Source organism: Periplaneta americana, chromosome 11 (genome assembly GCF_040183065.1).
Source record: "Periplaneta americana isolate PAMFEO1 chromosome 11, P.americana_PAMFEO1_priV1, whole genome shotgun sequence".
Taxonomy (NCBI): Eukaryota; Metazoa; Arthropoda; class Insecta; order Blattodea; family Blattidae; genus Periplaneta; species Periplaneta americana.
Genome location: NC_091127.1, coordinates 12,051,821 through 12,075,090, shown reverse-complemented (window position 1 = coordinate 12,075,090; position 23,270 = coordinate 12,051,821). Strand labels below are relative to the sequence as shown.

Sequence of the window (23,270 nt, the reverse complement as noted above, 5' to 3'; positions counted from 1 at the left end):
AAATAAAAGAGAGAGAACATGAAAAGGTTAACAAGTTTATGAGTTATGAGGGAAACACTTTATCACTACAAAGTAAAATGCCACCATTTTGAATTTTTAAAAATAATATATAAATACTTCGACAGATATTGGAGAAAAAATGGGAGTATAAGGGTGGAGTACATCAGTTATTCATAGATTTCAAAAAGGCGTATGACTCGGTTAAGAGAGAAGTTTTATATAATATTCTTATTGAATTTGGTATTCCCAAGAAACTAGTTCGATTAATTAAAATCTGTCTTAGTGAAACAGCAGAGTCCGTATAGACCAGTTTCTATCTGATGCTTTTCCAATTCACTGTGGGCTAAAGCAGGGAGATGCACTATCACCTTTACTTTTTAACTTCGCTCTAGGATATGCCATTAGGAAAGTTCAGGATAACACAGAGGGTTTGGAATTGAATGGGTTACATCAGCTTCTTGTCTATGCGGATGACGTGAATATGTTACGAGAAAATCACAAACAATTAGGGAAAACGCGGAAATTCTACTTGAAGCAAGTAAAACGATAGGGTTGGAAGTAAATCCCGAAAAGACTAAGTATATGATTATGTCTCGTGACCAGAATATTGTACGAAATGGAAATATAAAAATTGGAGATTTATCCTTCGAAGAGGTGGAAAAATTCAAATATCTTAGACCAACAGTAACAAATATAAATGACTCTCGGGAGGAAATTAAACGCAGAATAAATATGGGAAATACCTGTTATTATTCAGTTGAGAAGCTTTTGTCATCTAGTCTGCTGTCAAAAAATCTGAAAGTTAGAATTTATAAAACAGTTATATTACCGGTTGTTCTGTATGGCTGTGAAACTTGGACTCTCACTTTGAGAGAGGAACAGAGATTAAGGGTGTTTGAGAATAAGGTTCTTAGGAAAATATTTGGGGCTAAGTTACAGGAGAATGGAGAAAGTTACACAACGCAGAACTGCATGCTTTGTATTCTTCGCTTTACATAATTAGGAACATTAAATCCAAGCGTTTGAGATGAGCAGGGCATGTAGCACGTATGGGCGAATCCAGAAATGCATATAGAGTGTTAGTTGGGAGGCCGGAGGGAAAAAGATCTTTTGGGGAGGCCGAGACGTGTAGATGGGAAGATAATATTAATATGGATTTGAGGGAGGTGGGATATGATGGTAGAGACTGGATTAATCTTGCTCAGGATAGGGACCAATGGCGGGCTTATGCGAGGACGGCAATGAACCTCCGGGTTCCTTAAAAGCCAGTAAGTAAGTATTATTTATTAAGGAATGTAGCTGAAAGAGCATAATATTGTAAACATGAGTTTCAGCAATAAAATAAAAGACAGTAAACATGAAAAAGTTACCAAGTTTATCAGTTATGAGGGAAACGCTTCATCACTGCACAATGAACTATAACCATTTTGAATTTTGAAAAATAATATATAAATACGTTTTTTAATTGTAAAAATATATTTTTCATAGAGCAGAAGGACAGTGTTTTACACATACCAATTTTCATTATTGTACAAGATATAGTAGGCCTAATGGAGGAAAAAAATGTTGAATATTTCAAAAGCTTTTACTGCTGTAAGCTGTATCTAACCCCTTAAAGAGATAGGTACCAGGACTGAGTTTTTATAAAAATTATCAAAATATAATTTTTCGGTTTTCTGTACGAAAATATTCTTGAACAATTAGGAAGTGGATAGTAAGAGGCAATAAGAATTTGTATTCATTTCACCTGCCACACCCACTACCCTTATTGTACAGAACTTTCAATTCTGTTCAAACTTAAGAGAGTCCACTGTATTTGAAACATTAATGGCTAAATTACTTAGCCTGCATTGAAAATTTAAAAAAAATTAACAAAATCAATCTGACATAAGCGTTAAAAAAATGATAAAATTTCCTGGTTACTATATTGTTATATATGAAACGGGAAATTCTTCGAAAAAAGACAGCTCTTGTTAGGTTTTCATTGCTACTATTCATCGAAATCAGCGGAGTATGGATATTTTATGATAAGTTACATTGACCTTCCTCTTTTTGTCATATACTTCCTAGTGTACAACTGTTTCATTACCGTAATGTGCATTACATCAAGGACAGACTATATTATTAATAATTTTACTAACATTAATGGTATCTTTTCCATCTACTTATTGACGGTTTTCATGTATCTTCCGGGTTTACACGCATCACACTGGGCTCCTCCGTCCTCGTCACGCGAGATGAACACTGCACGAGCTATTCCATCTCAAATCGACCGAAATATAGAGAAAATTGGCCTTACAATTTCTAAATACAATTAAAGTTTTTTTTTGTACGTAGAGAACTGTGATGCAATGCTTTGTGCAAAGTATGAGGCATCAGAACTTCATAGTGTTTAAATTAAAAATTTTTAAATTTATCGTATTTTCATAAAATTAGCAACTTTAAACTGTTGTATCTCCGAAACCCTTTTACCCAATGATCAAAATCATGGTTTATTTTGATGCTGAGAAATTAAAGTTTGTATTGACATATAAACAGATTTTCTTACTTTTTATGGAAATGGAGAAATTTAGATTTTTCTTCATTAAGACACCTTTGGCAAGGAAAAAAATATTTAAAAAATATATAGTTAGATTCCGCATTGAAAGTACAAATAAACACATATTTTTTACTGATAGTATGTTGATAAGAAAGTATTGAAAATATCAAATAAAGAAAATAAATAGTACGCGCGTGAACTAACCAGCTGACTGTGAGACGGGAGCTAGCCGAGACAAGCAAGGCCAGGAGACAAACCCGTGATGCTTCGTCTAGTAGCGCATAGCGGGGCTAGCTTTATCACAGGTTTTCATAAACACAGGAGTAAAATGACGCCCAACGCTTGCTTATCTTCAGCTCTCATCCAGTGCGTGCGGTACTGCCCGTTCAAGTCTAGGCGTGTGGAAATAATCTATTCGGTAATACCCTCGAAACTTGTTGCCGTACCACTAAGCAAACAATGCCGAATCCCTCTTAATAATGCAAGTTTTCTTCTCAATATTTTTTTACATTTTTACAAATGGCCAAAAAACCTAAAAGCAAGTAAAATTATATTATCTGTCGCTCTGTGTACAATAAAAATAAGGATTACTTCTTATCATAACCTACCAAATGTCAGCTTCAAAATGAGCTCTCGTTCAATGTTCTGCAGTAAATGGTTACAGAGTTCTGAGCGCTGAAAGAGGCTTGTTTTTATAAAATACACTAAATTTGTCGCTAAATAGTACGTAAACCGTTTGACTTTCGATAGTATATTTTTGAAAATGCACTCTCCTCAGCACCTTGTATAAGTAGGGAAAAAATTAGAGTATAAAAAGATGCGAGGTTTTTTACTGATCGATTTCATATGGAATAGCCCACACAGAAGATTCAGAACATTGACAATGGACAAACGTCCATGCCTAAATCGGGACTCGATACCAGGACCGTGACTGCCACGCAATATTAAAGCTGTACACTTCAGCACACAACGCACATCGCGGCCAACAACAGTAACGATATTTTTTTCTGTTTTGACCGTCGTTGATTTTACGAAACCTCTTACATCTCAGTACGGAGCATAATTTTTCACAAGGAAGGAATAAGTAATTACATATAAATAGCTCTACACCGATCTTCGATGATGTCATTGATGTCTATCATATTCACCAACGTTCTATACCGAATTATGTAATATTCCTTCCTGATTGAAGTTTTTTTTTTCGCGGATTTTCCTCAACCATTAAGAGAAAATACTGGGTAACTATCGCCGTTGAACTCTTTCGCTGGCATTATCGCTTTCATCTCATCCAGACGCTATATAACCAAAACAGTTGAAAAAGCGTCGTAAAATAACCAATTAAAAAATCTAATATTCTTATATAGACCTATTGCTATTTAATTATTTTTTTCTTCCTTCTGAAAAAAAAAAACATATTCTTTACTGTCACATAGAAGGTTTCATAAAATAAACGACTATCATTATCATAGACTACATGTATGACTTCGTGAGATAGGCCATTTTTGCTTAAACAGAACTCGAAGATTCTCTCTCTCCAAGTAAATACAGAAAATGTATACAACACGTATGCTACTTAATTTTATTAGCATTACTTGTAAACAATCATATCGATGGTGTTTAGGTAAAAGAGCTTATCTCTCATTTTTTTAATGTGACTTTTGCTGAAATTCCTGTAATAAGTTAAAATTTAATTACAAAATGTGAAAATATATTTTTGACAATTATGTTTAAATTCCATCAAATAAAACAACTCGTCAATAAATTTATTACGCACAATATACTTAACTTTATTTCAGTCTTTAATTATGTATGGAACTACAGGATGGGGTGGCTTATTTAAAACCAATTTTAATCGACTTTATTTATTACATAAGAAAATAATTAAAATATATCTTCATAAACCTATCGATTTTCCATCTCAAACATTGTTTTTAGACTTTAATGTTCTTAAAATAAGACAAATTTATCATATTGTATTAATAAAATTGATACATAAAAATCGAAACAATTTTGAATTGTATTCTCATAGTTATGAAACAAAAAGTATGAATTCTTTAAGATTGTTTGAACCAAAATGCAACACTGCTACAGTATTTAATCATAGTAGTAATTTAGGCCCAAGAATATATAACAAACTTATATTTAAATATCCTAATCTTGTCAGTTCTAATTGTTCTAGTATTAAATTTAAAACGTTATTTACGGATTTTATAAATAATGAAAAATTTGTAAATTTAAATTCATATATTCTTATTGCGTAGTAGACATAAGACAAATTGTATTATATACTTCTTAATTTAAATTAAGGAATCCGCCCCTGAACACGAGTTCTACTCTTTCAGGAGTGAGCCAAAGTTTTTTCTGTTTATATTATATTTTATGTTACAATTATTAGCAAAATAAATTAATAAAGTAATAATAATGTGTTTAAATTTAATTATACCTGTTTCTGAATTTTTTTTCTTTTGTGGGATAAAACCTTTTATCTGAACACCATCGATATATATTTATTTATTCCACCTAAAGAAAACTGGGCTCGATTTCAGGCACGTTCCTAAAATATGTTTTACAGGAAATTATATTCAAGCACTTTGGTTTTTCTTATCATTCATATTAATTTATCATTGTTCTATCATTGCTGTACAGTCATCATAATCATCATCATCATCATCTCTGTAATGTTAATTCCTTCCATGTTATGAGAGGATGGGTCATAGGCTTAGAAATCGGATTAGAAAATTAGAAACGTGAGAAATGAGTGTTCTGAGATGGGCTGCCGCAATACAGGGCATTGGATAGGATTTAAAATGAAGTCCGAAATACCTCAATACATATACGAGTATGTATTACATAAATAAACAAAAAATCAAAGTCTGAAAGCGAGGTTACTCCTAGACCTACAGATGTGCAAAAATAATTTTCAATCACAATCGAAAAAGTCTTAGGTCACTTGGAATGTGAATACGCTGATATTGATTATGGTGATAATGATGGTGATTAAAGGATCATACCATAAAGAGCTGAGTGAAAATTCACGCAGAAACGTAATTTCCATAAACGACAAAATATATTTTATAGGGGTCACACGGTAGCATGAAGTCCTTGAAGAGCCCGTGTAATGATATACAACGAAATAACTTTCATACTGCAAGAACAGCAACTGGCCATCATATCCCACTGCAACCTCCAAAACTTCAACGCGTGAGGAGCAGTAATACATTCAGTGATTAGGAACAACGTTTATTTCGACTTCTCATATTTCTTCAACAGTGCACGAAATTTATTTCAGTGCCTCTGGTTAATGGAACATTTTTCCTTGTTTTCACTACGGTCCGTCCCAGGAATCTGTAGAGAGATGCCAAGGCGCATATGGGGACGGAGTCTATCTATGCCGGAGTGTATTGCGGGCAGCATCAGCTCAGGCTGCTAAGGGGTAAGATGCTCGTAGTAGAGCAGGCATGTCAGAAATCAGACTGAATGTGCAGATATGTGCGCGGATCGCCGGTCTGTGCGGACTGCATCATTCAAGCGTTGCTCTTACCAGTTCTTAGCTGGAGGGGTGTACAATAATCTATTCTGCGCTTCTAGGGTTGGATTAAATAGGCATTTGGACATTATAAATACACTTAGAAGAAGGAAAAAACACGGTTATTATCAGTGTCTATATTTGACAATTGCAATACAAAACACTTTAGGCTTACTCAGTTATACTTGACAAAGTAGTGGTTTGTAAAGCATAATTTATTAAAATTATTTTTATATAGTATTTGAAGAAAAAGAATATTGCAGTAATTTCGAAACAACAAAAAACGAACACAGTATTTCATTTTACGTAGTAGGTACTAATGATTTTAAATAATAGACTCTATTCTTTCATTGTTCGTCAAGCATTATTATTTATTGAGACCATTGGTACACAAATGTTAAAGAAAATATACTCCCAATTAATTACATGCAGTAGGTCATTGTGAAGTTTTTACACTGATATAATTTCCTTGCTGTATGCAGTAGAAATTAACATTAATATTAATAAATGATATAAATTAAGCTTAGAATTTAAATTCACATATAGTTTATTTAGAAAACGTTGAGAGCAAGTATCGACAAGTTGGAAGCGTTACTGAGAGAAATTAAAAGTGTAGTTCACAAGCTGTGAAGCGACGATATTCTATTCATGTCAGGTTTAAAGATTTATTAATGTAAGTATATTAGCATAATATAGTGACGTGAGACGGAAAATTTACAATTATATATTTTTTCAGAAAATTTGTCCCCCTTGCAAATAGTTGCTTACAACCTCAAGAGCCTTAATGTATTCCTCACTATATTCTCATCACTTACCAGCTTATGAAATGAAAGTCGTAAGTCGTCTAATCTTTGATGGCTGTGTTAGTACAGACCCTAAAACAACGCCAATGTCAAGTTCGTTTTGCCGTGAGAGTACTGATTAACTTTACTAATCTGATCTAAACTGCCACAACACTATTACCTCGACATGGGCTGATCAAAACCTTTCATTTTAAAATAATTATTGTTGGCTGAGAAAAACATTATAACAATTATGTTACATGATTAATAATTTCCCTTCTTCGTTATCTGTGAACTCTTCACTTTATTTATCATAACTCATTCACAGACAGCCAAATCAGTACCCGTACTGAAACTGAGTTACTGAAACAAAAGCTGATATGCTGTTGCAGGTCTGTATAACCCTGTCGCGTTCCCCTCCAAGGCGATTCACTCCCTCCAGGTAGGGGAATAGAAAGTGCACATCGCTCAGAGACTACTGCACAATGTGCAGGGCTTTTGACATGCCTGTGGTAGAGGGTTCAGATAGAAATGATCCCTTCTCTGCAAGCGATTGCTCGCTTCGTTCAACCAATGCCTCCCCCACAGCGTCATTGGCCCTAGCCCTCCCACATACAATTTACGCAGAGGTCTTATTTCGTCTTTCTACTCTACAGATTCCTGGGACGGACCATAGTTTGGCGATGTAAATAGCTTGAAGTGTTTGAATCGAGATGCGGAATACATCATTTCCTATGACAGTATGATAGGCGAAATTACTAGAAAAGTTACATTTCGATCTGGTAAGAGAAAGAATTACACAAAATCAACACGTGAAAAACTTTACTCTTCAATATTCTTCAAACCTCTAACCCGAGCTACCTAGCTTCTCGTTTTCAACATTTGTCCTCATATCACGAAATAGATACCCGCTCACAACACCATATCACACTCTCCATTCACAAACACAGAACATCCTTCAACTCTTCATCGTTCACCGTCTCTGCAGCTCATCTCTGGAACTCTCTACCACAACATGTCAGAGACTGTCGGACACTGTCTAGTTTCAAAAATAAATTAAAATTTAACTTTTTGAATTAGATTCCTTTCAGTTATAAGCCCTTTTCTCTGCCATAGTTTTGTAAAAATATAGGCTATATATTTCTTTTTCCTTCCTTTCCCCTTTTTGTTCTCTTTATCAGCCGATGAATTTATTATCATAGCCTTTTTATCGTGAATTTTATTTAATTTTCGTATTTCTTTTCTTTTTTATTATTATTTTATTACATTCCATTTTGATATATTCTTCCTTATGTTTTTCCATATTAACCATATTTCCATATTTCCAATATATTTTACTTTCTTTTTTTCTATTATGGTATTATTTTCATGTTGTTTAGTGTCGATTTTATTATGCTATTATTATTATTTTTTTGTAATATGTTAGTATTCTGTTCTTTAACTTTTTGTTAAATTTTTCACTGATTGTATACCTTGTGACCTAGTAGAGTGTAAGAGAAGGCCCTATTGCCTTAACTTTGCCAGTATAAATAAAGAATTATTATTATTATTATTATTATTATTATTATTATTATTATTATTATTATAAATAATCTTCACTGTCCTAGCCGGAAATCGAATGGGAGTCCGAATAATTTTGTCCACAATCTACTAATTTAGGTTCACGTGTAAAATGTATGGAAATCTAACCCACGCCCAAGAACAATTCTGAATCAGCATGCAAACGCGCTACCGCCTGAGCTACGAAGTGGCTACATGGCTGTTGATTTACACTGAAATAGAACGAAAATGATCATTAATGAAGGAGTGGCAGAATTGTGAAAGGGGAGATGGCAGTATCCCACGAAAACCTGCCACAAACACCGTCTTTATTAACTATAAATTCATTAGAACTTCGAGAGATTTGAACCGAGGTGTCCGGTGTGGAATGTGTAGACACTAACATAGCGTTTCTCTGACTTTTTGAAGGGAGAGTTTTCTAAAAGATCCCTTAGAAAATCTCACAGAAATACAGCAAGTTCGGTTGTATTTCTTAAAACTACAATTTTAAACTGAAGAAATGCAATGAATTATAACTTGTCAAGTTACATAAGAAACCGTAGAGAAACGTTCCTCTGACAAGAAGGAAAATTTCAGAACAGCTTTCATTATAGAATGATACAGCAAAAAAAAAAAAATATATATATGACAAATTCTTTCATAATAGGTATACTATTATAATGGAATTGATTTTCAGTTAATTCCATATTTATACTACATATTTAGTCACATTTTGAGCATATTTGCAGGCAAATTTCAATATCTGCGCTTTAAAAATACCCAGGCTCCATTTCTGACCTTTCACAAATAAAAAAAAAAAAAAAGAAAAACGAAATGTCTCCGCTGAGATATTGCGTAATTAATAGCCAGCGTTGCGAACGCGTTGTCATATCTATGGTTGATGATTACAATAATGGGTCATTATGCTGCAACACGGTGGTTAGAATGTCACGCTAGAACTCACTTGATGTATCCTAGTTCATATCAGTGCCAACATTGCGAGCTGAAATATAACTGTACTATAAAAATTCGAGGACGTACGTCGGAAATATGATTGCAATGATTAAACGTTTTGGCATTGTGATGGTAACCAAGAATTAGATAACACAAAGCTTACATTGGGCCAACTCCTTCTTGGAGACAATGTCAGCAGTAGAGAAGCTCTTTAAAAATACCGATGCCAGGAAATAGCTTTCAAACTGAAATACTTTTATATTTATTCATTCATTCATTCATTCATTCATTCATTCATTCATTCATTCATTCATTCCTTATTTCTTTATTTCTTTATTTATTTACCCTTTTATTTACTTATATATTTCTTTACGCATTCACTCGTATTTATTTATTTATTTATCCATTTATTTATTAACAAATCTGTTTATTTATACATTTATTTATTCATTCATTTTTTTATATCTTTATTTATTTATTCATTTATTTAATTATCCATTTAATCCTTATTTCTTTTTTTCCTCCTTCATTCATCCATTCATTCATTCATTCATTCATTCATTCATTCATTCATTCATTCATTCATTTCATTTCTTCTTTTCTTATTTATTTATTTATTTATTCATTTATTTAATTATCCATTTAATCCTTATTTCTTTTTTTCCTCATTCATTCATTCATTCATTCATTTCATCTTTTCTTATTTATTTATTTATTTTTTTATTTATTTATTCATTTATTTATTAACAAATTTATTTATTTATTTATACATTTATTTATTCATTTATCCATTTATTTATTCATTCATTTTTTATTTATATCTTTATTTATTTATTCATTTATTTAATTATCCATTTAATCCTTATTTCTTTTTTTCCTTATTCATTCATCCATTCATTCATTCATCCATCCATTTCATTTCTTCTTTTCTTATTTATTTATTTATTTATTTATTTATTTATTTATTTATTTATTTATTTATTTATTTATTATCTATTATCTATTATGTATTACCTCTTATATATTTATCTTTCGCATTTATTCATTTAATCATCTTTCGTCTTTACGTAATTACTTCATTTTTATTTATTTATTTATTTATTTAATCGTTTTTTTCATAACCGGTATTTATTTAGGGCCTACTTACAAAAATCCCATTTATTTTTTTATTGTTCATATATTGCAATGTATTCATTATTTATGTTTATTCAGGGTCTTCCACACCCTTTGTGCATGATCACCTTAAGGTGTGGTTACTGTACGTCTGGAATTATCGGGGAACGTACCAGATTTCAGCTACGAGTATTCAAAAAATATTTGTTGAGTTAAAAATGTTCTGGTATTTTAATTGATTGCTTGAAATAACGCTATATGAAGAGAAGGCCTGATGGTCTTAACTCCATTATTATTATTATTATTATTATTATTATTATTATTATTATTATCATTATTATTATTATTATTATTCCACCTTCACAATAGTAATATGCGTTACAAGAGCGGTATGTTGAAGTTTTCATGTTCGAGGAAAAGTTTGAAAAAGCGAAACGTAGTTGAGCTTTTTTAATTTCCGAGAATTGAAAGAAAACATACCGCTCGTGTATCGTACATTATTTTGTGCGAAGATCGTTTATTACATACCTGAAAGACGAATTTCTAATTAGTTGCAATGAAATCTCCATCTTGGTTTCTGTTCAATGACGGCAAATTTGCAAAACAAAAATATCTATCTTCAACATTGTTGCTTTAAAATGTTTTCTGTGTTTACTATACTCCAGCAGGCCGTGATATACGTCTGTCTTTTTTTTCCCCCCAGTCTATAAATGCGAACTTAAAACAAACGGTAAGGTTATGTAATGATTATTTTTCATTTTAATATTTTAACAATATTATTTATATAACATATTGCAGTAATAACATCGGCATCTGGAATCTTGTTGATTTTTTCACGGCTTACTTAATGTTACTTGCACCACGAATGCAGTAACTTTAGTGGAGTTGTAGAGTTTACTTAATTTTTGCAAATATTTAAAAACAATAATTAACAGTGCAATTTAGGTGAAATTGCAGTAGTAAGTTTCCAATTTATAATTATTACTATATTGAACGTCTCTAAAAATAATATGTTAAAAGCCTAAAGCAGTAAAATCAATATGTCACTTAAGCGGTAAGAAGAGGGAAATTGTTATGTGTGTTAGGTTGGGAATACTGAATGTGGAATTTTAGACTTTCCGCGGATTGGTTTTGTGCGGAAACCAAGCAAATACGCACGATCTCGCACAAATTACTTTTTCGAGAACACGTCAGTGATGTATGCTGCATCAACTGGCACCGTTTTAATCTTGTTGAAGACAGCAATGCGATTACCAATATATGAATTTCGTGAAGGTCTGTTTAGCAAGCGCTTTACAAACAGAAAGACGTCGAACACAGACATTTAAAGAAAACTGCCTTTTAAGACTCGGTTTCCTAGGAAGTCGGCATAAAAAGTGAAAACTAATACAACTCAAGGATTAAATGCAGAACAGACTAATAGAGTCATAAATTAGTCACTCTAAAGCAGCAGATAGAGCGGGGAGAGGCCTGCTTTTGATTATCTACGACCAGCTTAATATCAACAAGTTCATTAACTATATGCACTTCCCGTTTAGGTCAAGAGGACACCATTAAGTGTGGCAAAAGTGGTCTACAAAAAAGTACATTAAATTATTTGCTTATGAAAGCATTAATACTTCACGATGTAGAAATTTCCGAAAGGTCAGCGAATGAAAACAAAATATGTAAAGTCATTTTCAACAACAGCTGTCAGTTTTCTGTTATGTTACGGCGCCCTTTCAGACAATGCCAATAGGAAGTCTGGAGCTGTTAACCGGTACAGTTGCACTTATCGTCTAATCAGAGACAAAGGCGGTGTCCGGATTGCACTGGCCAGAGGACCAATGCAATTCGTTATTAACTGTTTAATGACTCAGGGTCGCCGCGAAAGATCGTGACAGCAGCAACTAGGAAGAGATTTTGGAGAAAGCTTGCATGGACTGCACGAGCACAGTCTAGTATATACAGTCGCGAAGCTCAATACGTAGTAAATATGCAAACATTAGATAGTTGCTAATCACTAGGATCGCTAATATCGCCTCATTACAGGCAATGCAAAATAGTACCGTCACAGTCAATTGTTTCTAGCACCCTCAAAACTCAAGCTTCGTGACTGTATATACTAGACTGTGTGGACGAGTGCCACTGACAAGAAAGCTATCCGGGATGTATCTGCATCAATAACAGAATTAAGCAGGTTTTCACAGTATGTGGTAGTTTTAGAAAAACTAACATGTTTGAAGAAGTTTTTGACTGGAGACATGATTCTGCAGAACAGAGGCTTGACTTCTCTTAAGGGGTTAGGTATAGCTTACAGCAGTAATTTTTTTTAAATATTCAATATCTTTTCCTCCATTACAGTATCTTGTACAAGAATGAAAATTGGTACGTGTAAAACACTATCTTTCTGCTATATGAAAAAATATATATATTTTAATAATAATAATAATAATAATAATAATAATAATAATAATAATACTTACTTACTTACAAATGGCTTTTAAGGAACCCGGAGGTCCATTGCCGCCCTCACATAAGCCCGCCAGCGGTCCCTATCCTGTGCAAGATTAATCCAGTCTCTATCATCATACCCCACCTCCCTCAAATCCATTTTAATATTATCCTCCCATCTACGTCTCGGCCTCCCTAAAGGTATTTTTCCCTCCGGTCTCCCAACTAACACTCTATATGCATTTCTGGATTCGCCCATACGTGCTACATGCCCTGCCCATCTCAAACGTCTGGATTTAATGTTCCTAATTATGTCAGGTGAAGAATACAATGCGTGCAGTTCTGTGTTGTGTAACTTTCTCCATTCTCCTGTAACTTCATCCCGCTTAGCCCCAAATATTTTCCTAAGCACCTTACTCTCAAACACCCTGAACCTATGTTAATAATAATAATAATAATAATAATAATAATAATAATAATAATAATAATCCGTGGTGCTACAGCCCGTAAAGGGCCTAGACCGACCAGCCGGCTGCTGGCCTCACGCCCACATGTCGAAGCAGAGGTGGACGATCATCCAACCAGAATGGAGGTATCGTGTGGTTAGCACAATGATCCCCCCAACCGTTATAGCTGGCATTCGCAACCGGATTTCGCTACCTATCGTAGCTCCTCAAGTGCATCACGATGCTGGGTGGGCACCGGTCCCATACACTGGCCGAAATGTCATGAGAAAATTTCTTCTAACTTATACATTTTTACACCAATTAATCTGAAACCTTTACCACATACTTCTTTTAATGTGGACATGCAATGCACAAATTTTCACTTTGATATTCCAATTGCTTTACTTATAATTAATTTTTGTTACTTTTAATACTAAATTGTAATTGTCCCAATTTTTAAACTTGACATAATTTTTCTTTACATTTACATTTAATTTATGTCTGTTAGATGTATATAAAATATGACATCCTTTTCATATTTTTTTTCAATTACTTTTTGAGAAAAAAATATTTACACTTTCAATTGTTAATCTTTCAATTTTTTTAAAACTTATCACATCCTTAACACACGGTGATTTGAATTATAAAAGTATTTGAGACAAAGAGGGATGAAGTTACAGAAGAATGGAGAAAGTTACACAACGCAGAACTGCATGCATTGTATTCTTCACCTGACATAATTAGGAACATTACATCCAGACGTATGAGATGGGCAGGCCATGTAGCACGTATGGGTGTATCCAGAAATGCGTCTAGAGTGTTAGTTGGAAGACCTGAGGGAAAAATTCCTTTGGGGAGACCAAAACGTATTTGGGAGGATGACATTAAAATGGATTTGAGGGAAGTGGGATATGATGATAGAGAATGGATTAATCTTGCTCGGGGTAGAGACCGATGGCGGGCTTATGTGAGGGCGGCAATGAACCTCCGGGCACTCTAAAATACATTTGTAAGTTATTATTATTTTTTAAAATAATATTTTAGTAGGTTATTTTACGACGCTTTATCTAGGTTATTTAGTGTCTCAATGAGATGACGGTGATAATGCCGGTGAAATGAGTCCGGGGTCCAGCACCGATAGTTACCCAGCATTTGAACGTAACGGGTTGAGGGAAAACCCCGGAAAAAACCTCAACCAGGTAACTTGCACCGACCGGGAATCGAACTCATGCCACCTGGTTTCACGGCCTGACGCGCTAACCGCTATTCGACAGGTGTGGACATATTATTATTATTATTATTATTATTATTATTATTATTATTATTTTAGTAGGCTTATGTTATGTGTTTTCGAAAAAGTATTTAAATAAACATTTGCAGTACTTATCACACCGATCTAACACAAAAAAAGCTCTCAAATACAGTGTGCAGGGTCATAGCAATAAAGTGGATTGACGTTTTATTCATTCCCGTGACGTCACTAAAAGCCATGCTGAGAGTAATTAAAACTTTTTATGCAGATTTTTTAGGAGCGGCTTGGCTAAGCAGCTTGTAAAGATGTTTGTGAAGGAATGCTCTGTTTTTAGTCGAATGAAGCCTGAAACTGAAATTTACGAGACAGCTACAATTGAGTGGTTCGTCGTCGTTGTTATGTTCTTCATCGTCATCAGCTTACATGGTAAAAGCTTGCACGTAATAAAAGTAAGAAATGTTACACGATAAGAAAAGAGATTGTAAGATAAGAAATGCGAGGTTATAAGAAAAGAGAGCAATCTATATGGTTTTTCCAACAAGGTGGAAGTACGAAGACGTGAGTACTACGTCCAAGCCCTACAAAGGGCCGGAGTACGAAAAGTAGACCTGTGCGGCCGGATGTAAACCTAATCTGGATGCTGAGTAGCGAAGAGGAAATGACGTACACTACCATAATTAATGGGTGTCAGCCTGTTTTTTAAGGGGTTAAGTAAAATTCTGGAAATATTCAACATTTTTTTTTCCATTATTGTATCTTGTACATTAATAAAAATTGGTATGTGTAAAACACTCTCCTTCTCCTTACTTACTTACTTGCTGGCTTTTAAGGAACCCGGAGGTTCATTGCCGCCCTCACATAAGCCCGCCATTGGTCCCTAACCTGAGCAAGATTAATCCATTCTCTATCATCATATCCCAACTCCCTCAAATCCATTTTAATATTATCTTCCCAGCTACGTCTCGGCCTCCCTAAAGGTATTTTTCTCTCCGGCCTCCCAACTAACACTCTATATGCATTTCTGGAATCGCCCATACGTGCTGCATGACCTGCCCATATCAAACGTCTGGATTTAATGTTCCTAATTATGTCAGGTGAAGAATACAATGCGTGCAGTTCTGTGTTGTGTAACTTTCTCCATTCTCCTGTAACTTCATCCCGCTTAGCCCCAAATATTTTCCTAAGCACCTTATTCTTAAACACCCTTAACCTATGTTCCTCTCTCAAAGTGAGAGTCCAAGTTTCACAACCATAAAGAATAACCGGTAATATAACTTTTATAAATTCTAACTTTCAGATTTTTTGACAGCAGACTAGATGACAAAAGCTTCTCAACCGAATAATAACAGTCATTTCCCATATTTATTCTGTGTTTAATTTCCTCCCGAGTGTCATTTATATTTGTTACTGTTGCTCTCAGGTATTTGAATTTTTCCACCTCTTCAAAGGATAAATTTCCAATTTTTATATTTCCATTTCGTACAATATTCTCGTCACGAGACATAATCATATACTTTGTCTTTTCGGGATTTACTTCCAAACCTATCTCTTTACTTGCTTCAAGTAAAATTCCCGTATTTTCAAAAATACTTTACATAGATGTGTTAAATCATATTGGATCCTTTTGCACGCTAGGTGTGAGATATACCATGGCTTAAGACAGTGGAAAAACAGGAAAGCATGTTCCAGCACGTTTCAGCAACAGCGCTTTTGACAAGAGAAGCTCTGCTACGTTGGTCTGCGCCCGGCCTTAGTACGTCTATACATAATTTCACATTCATTTGGTAATCGTCACCGAAATATTTCGGATTCCGTTTCTCTCCTGACTGACACGTTACGGTACAAGCACGGAATGGTCATTGCAGGAATTTAATTGTGTGATTGGCTGATACCTCACCGACGTCACGGTGCATTCTCGCGAAAGAGAAACTTGTCTGGTAGCAATGAAACCTAGAATTCTGTAGAAAAAAGACGCGAGTAAATCCGTAATTTCACACCAAGTCTGTATCAGTTGCTAACTTTCACCCCCACACTTGGAGAGGAATTACTGTTATAGACCCTATGAACTTACTTCCACTAACTCAGGGGGCTTAAATGCTCCTAATGTCGTACTATTATAACTGACACTGACAATGTTTTGCATTGACTTAGAAGGTGTGAAACAAGACATTTACTACAGTACAATATAGTATTTTAAAGAATTCAAATACATTATCTACTTAAGTATAAATGGGTGATGTGAGCCTATATCTTGAGAATATCACCACCAGCAGCATCATCATCATCATCATTATTATTATTGTTATTATTATTATTACTATTATTATTATTACCAGTATTATTATTATCACCATCACTGTTATGGGTTCGAACATAGTAGGGGAGACTGTTGTACCTTTAAACACTTTTCACATTTTATTTTTTTTTTTAATTTTGGGAAATTAATTTTTTTAAATGAAAAAATGCTTTAAATAATTATTTAAGATTCCTTTACAACTTCCTGTATATATTTTCCTGTTATACGCATCTATTGAGGACGGAAAAAATAAAATGAGGGGATATGTAATGTCTTCAAAGGTACAACAGGTTCATGTACCTTAGAACATACTCTCTTGTAAGTTGGAACACATGGAATATAGGTGGGAATATAGCTGTAAGAACTGAAAATCATATTTAAAATGTATTTGCCATCATAAATCAGAGCAGGCTTCTCTGATTGAGATTTTATTTCCTGGAGGGGCAATAACTGCTTCAACAGCTTTCTTCAAGGCATCCGGATCAACTGGGGGGCTCTTAACTCCAGCCTTACTTCGTGACATGATCTTAAAATAAAAGAAAAACAAAACCAATAGTATTGTGTACCTTGGAACATGTTCCATGGTGCAAGAGGTTTTGTGTTCAAAGGTACAAGAGGGTGCACGTTTAAACAAATATGGCTCCCAAAACTAGAGATTCGAATAAATCATGGAAATTAAAATATGTTATTACTCACCAGATGATACGGAACACATTGTACTTGATGGATAGTGATAAATACAATCTGGTTTTGTGTTAGAAAACATATATCAATGAACGAAATGTTTACTTTTGGTACTAAAAAAATATTTTGTTCACAGAACTCACACTTTGCAATAAATCAAACCAAAATTACGACTAGAGCTACTTAGCGGCTTTCTCTACAATCTACTTCATTTTGAGTCCTCTAGGTAGCAGCAACAAATAAAAAACAAAAAATGTTCAAAGGTACACTATGCTAAAGATACAACAGTCTCCCCTACATGAGGGTACTAAGAAAGGACGCTGATAAATCCAAAGAGACTGAATATAAATCACTAGTACGTCCAGTAATGGAATATGGTGCATGTTGGGATCCTTACAGATTATAACATATTAAGACACTGGAAAAGATTCAAGAACGGGCTCTCAAGCGTTGTCGTAATAATTCACCATTAAAATGGGACACACTCACGGACCGGAGAACGCGAATTCGATTATGCGCAATGTTAAAAACATACAGAGGTGAGCCTGCCTGGAGAGAAATAAAAAATAGGTTGCAGCCGCCAAATTACTCTTCAAGGAACGACCACTCATATAAATTGAGGGAAAGAAGACAGAGGACGGACACTGGAAAGTTTTCTTTTCTCAATCGTACTATCAGGGACTGGAATGCTTTACTTGCAGACTTACTAAAGGCTTTACCAATAACCAAAAATGTATTTAAAAATAGGTTTAAGGACTTTACTAATAGAGGTAGTATATTATAGGGTGTAATTGATGTTCTATTATTTGAAGTGTTGTATCAGTGAAAAATTGTGTTGTGCTAGTGAAGTGTGAAGTGTGTTGTATCAGTGAAGTGTATTGTGTAAGTGAAGTGTGTTTGTGTCAGTGAAGTTTTATAGTTTATAGTGGCAGTGCAAAGTATTTGAACACTGAAACGTTTTTGAAGTGTTAGTGAAATCAGGATAGTATCAGTGAAATGTGTCGTAGTTCCAGTGCAGTGAGTTGTCAGCGAAATGAGTGTAGTGCTGAAAGGTACTTGTGCAGTTATGAACATATACTCGTGGGTTTTAGTTCGTAACTTAGGGTTAAAATACAAATTAGATTTACTTTAAATGTTATTTTAAGGGCTCGTGCTTCATCTAATTTAGAATGCTCCTTGTAATTATTATTATTTTTTTTTAATATTGTTATTAGGGTTATTATTAATAGTATTATTAATTGTATTCTTTTATTAGTTGTGTTTATTATTAATTGTCATTATTGAGTGTAATTAGTTACCACTGCCACTGGGTATTTACCCATTTGCAGTGTGAATAAATACATACATAGTTATTTTATTCTGTAAATTTAAGAAGTATTATAACAGTTCAATACAATGAATAATTTCCGGGGAAAAATTGTTCCGGCGCCGGGTATCGATCCCGGGACATTTGGCTGAACGCACCAACGCTCTGAGCTACCCAAGAATTTCACCCGACACAATCTCAATTTTTTCCCTTTATGTCCACATAACTCGAGTGGGCTCACAAGACGTCACAAACCCACATCGAGTGCACACAAACTCTGTGGGACTTGAAGCCAATAATGAAGTTAATTCAGCCAAAGGTCCTAGGATCGATACCCGACCCCGGAACAATTTTTCCCTTGAAATTATTCAAGTCTGTTTCACAGGAAGCTTTACGTGAAGGCTGGATTTGCAGTTCAATACAATGCTATACATAGCGTTAATTGTACAAATAACATATGACATAGAATATGAAGACTATTTTTAACTAACGACTATATACAATAGGCCTACATTTCAGGTTAATGCATTGTAAAGCACCTACAACAAAAATCTGCGTGACGTCGTGACGCAACATTGTTGAAGTCATGTTCAATTTGTAAATATAGGTAGAGACTTTATAAAAATATAAGAAATAATTAAATTACAGTAATTGTAGGCCTACAACAACAAAAAATATATAACAGCTAATTCATATCGATTGGTGGACTGCGTTGTAGTCAACATATTTAAAAATAATACATTGGATATTATATTCAGGAATGATGTCAGACAAAAGAAAATATCCTCCAAGGGAGTGGTGTTAGGAAATGAACCCACTACACTAGCGGCTTTCCTTCGTTGAATGGAAATTCCTATACTCTGTTTTAAGAATTCAGTAGAATGTGGGCCTCCAGTAAGAAACTTTAGTTTACTGCCAGTATCTGATCCATTATTATTATTATTATTATTATTATTATTATTATTATTATTATTATTATATGGGAAATGCCTATTATTATTATTCGGTTGAGAACTTTTATCATCCAGTCTGCTATCAAAAAATCTGGAAGTTAGAATTTATAAAACAGTTATATTACCGGTTGTTCTTAATGGTTGTGAAACTTGGACTCTCAATTTGAGAGAGGAACATAGGTTAAGGATGTTTGAGAATAAGATGCTTAAAATATTTTGGGCTAAGAGGGATGAAGTTACAGGAGAATGGAGAAAGTTACATAACACAGAACTGCACGCGTTGTATTCTTCACCTGACATAATTAGGAACATTAAATCCAGACGTTTGAGATGGGCAGGGCATGTAGCACGTATGGGCGAATCCAGAAATGCATATAGAGTGTTAGTTGGGAGGCCGGAGGGAAAAGACCTTTAGGGAGGCCGAGACGTAGATGGGAAGATAATATTAAAATGGATTTGAGGGAGGTGGGATATGATGATAGAGAATGGATTAATCTTGCTCAGGATAGGGACCAATGGCGGGCTTATGTGAGGGCGGCAATGAACCTCCGGGTTCCTTAAAAGCCAGTGAGTAAGTAAGTATTATTATTATTATTATCAACATCATCATCAATATCGTAAATGCAATGCTGCGTAAAAGATATGGCCGTAGATTCGAATCCCTCCTAATTCACAATGGTTAATTCGTTGCCAGTACGACAGCCTGTATTGTTTTCTGTGCGTTCACAACAACGTTAACAAACATTGCATGTTAATATTTGATAAGAATGTTTATTTACTTAACTTCTTTACATTTCCGTACATATCAAGGTCAAATGTCAAGGATCTGAGGAAGAAGAAACTGTTAACTATAATTCTTTGCAACATGACAGATAAAAATAAAGATCAACGAAAATGTGGTGAAGGAAAATTCCACAAAGGCGGACAGAAATAAGTTTGCAAGACTTTGATGAGTGAGCTACCAGTCACTGATTGAGAAGGCTCAAATAATTATTTTTAGATTTCACACATTTCGAAGTTCTAAGAAACAAAATCGAACAAAAAGAGCGAAAAAAGTAAAACTTTCGAAAAGTTGTTTAAGTTAGAGACCGGTGCGATATAAGAGGTTAATAAAAATACAGTCGCAGAAATTAACGAAAATTTGTTCATTAACAGGACAAGAAACTAGAAATAAACGACTTTCGTTAATAGGCTACAGAAAATTGTGCAAGAACATCAGCTGATAACGAAGTCAATAAGAAAATTAATCAAATCCTTCCCGTGTGGACGCATTCCTTGATAAAAGCTAGAGATTATCAACGGGCGGGACGTACAACATCTCTAAGCACTTCAGCACAAGTACGCTTTTTGTGCACCCATATGGAATGATTGTGCCGCAGCTAAGACAGCTCTACCATCCACCACTCCACGCATTCCTTCCCAGCCTTCACCTCCTGGGGTGATCTGTCATTTCTCATATACCTACAGGAGTCGTCATGCCTGTCAGGAAAGCAAGGACTATGGGGACTCTTGTGCCTCTATGAGTCGTCTATAATCCACCATACTGCCATCTACCAATCTCTGAACGAACTGCGAGGAATATCCAAAAAGACGGACGATCGATTCGTTGCCACGTAATCACAAGTGGCGCTCTATTTTTCGAGTTGATGATGATGATGATGATGAAAGGAGAATTGTGGAGAGTTTTGGTGGAATGACAACGGAAAAATCGGAGAAACTCTAGCGAAACTCACAATCTTGGCTCTGTCCTTCACAAATACTCTGTTGTTGTCGAATTTGAACTTTATTGCGCGGTCATCATAAGCTAATGTTCTGTCACCTGAGCTACTAGAGCGGCTATCCTACTGTGAAGACCCGGATTCTTGTTCTCCCCACCTCATGAGGGTCCACCATATGTCCATCTGATATTGACCGAAGAAAGAGTAACGATGATGTTGAACGGCAACTTCGTATGTCAAAATATTCAATTTTACAGGAGATCGAAGACAAAAACCTAAATATCTTCTGTCAAAAAATCTGAAAGTTAGAATTTATAAAACAGTTATATTACCGGTTGTTCTGTATGGTTGTGAAACTTGGACTCTCACTTTAAGAGAGGAACAGAGATTAAGAATTTTTGAGAAAAAGGTACCTAGGAAAATATTTGGAGCTAAGAGGGATGAAGTTACAGGAGAATGGAGAAAGTTGCACAACACAGAACTGCACGCATTGTATACTTCACCTGACATAATTAGGAACATTAAATCCAGACGTTTGAGATGGGCAGGACATGTAGCACGTATGGGCGAATCTAGAAATGCATATAGATTGTTAGTTGGGAGGCCGGAGGGAAAAAGATCTTTGGGGAGGCCGAGACGTAGGTGGGAAGATAATATTAAAATGGATTTGAGGGAGGTGAGATATGATGGTAGAGACTGGATTAATTTTGCTCAGGATAGGGACCAATGGCGGGCTTATGTGAAGGCAACAATGAACCTCCGGGTTCCTTAAAAGCCAGTCAGTAACGAACAAATATCTAATATAAGAGGGTATTTAAATCTCTTCTTGCAAAGTTTGTATCCATGTCTTGACATTAAGATGTGTTTGCAGAAGATTCCGAAAGACTTTTCTGATAGGGATAAAGTGAAATCTCATTTTGTTTAGCTTTTTTTTTTTTTACATAGGAGGTTGCTGTTCAACATCATCGATAACATATTTTAGGATTTGGATAGAATCCTATTACACATTAAAACAACTCTGAATGGGTATTATTATTATTATTATTATTATTATTATTATTATTATTATTATTATTATTATTATTATTACATACATAGCATTCTGTCAAATGACAGATCTTTCACTGCAAAACCAGCATTCTCAATTTTTTTTTCTATTTTCTGCCTTCCTCTTTGTCTCCGCGTATGATCCACATACAGTATCTTAATGTCGTCTATCATCTGATATTTTTTCTGCTCCGAACTCTTCTCCCGTTTACCATTACTTTCAGTACATCCTTCAATAGGCAGTTTCTTCTCAACCAATCCCTCTTCCTCTTTCTGATCAGTTTCAGCATCATTCTTTCTTCACCCACTCTTTCCAACACAGCTTCGTTTCTTATTCTGTCTGTCCACTTCACACGTTCCAGTCTGCTCCACATCCACATTTCAAATGCTTCTATTCGCTTCTCTTCACTTCGTCGTAATGTCCATGTGTCTGCCTCATACATTGCCATACTCCATACAAAGCACTTCACTAGTCTCTTCCTTAGTTCTTTCTCCAGAGGCCCGCAGAAGATGCTCCTTTTTCTATTAAAAGCTTCCTTTGCCATTGCTATCCTCCTTTTGACTTCCTGGCAGCAGTCCATGTTACTACTTATAGTACACCCCAAGTATTTGAAGCTGTCCACTTGCTCTACTGCCTCATTTAGAATTCGCAAGTTTACCTTCTTTACTTTTCTTCCTATAA

General features: G+C 34.7%; 1 protein-coding gene across 2 annotated transcripts in view; it reads left to right on the top strand.

Annotated features, from left to right (window-relative positions):
- The window catches only part of LOC138708807 (organic cation transporter protein-like), a 366,346-nt gene that overhangs the window by 166,933 nt on the left and 176,143 nt on the right, over positions 1-23,270 (top strand). The window lies entirely within an intron of this gene.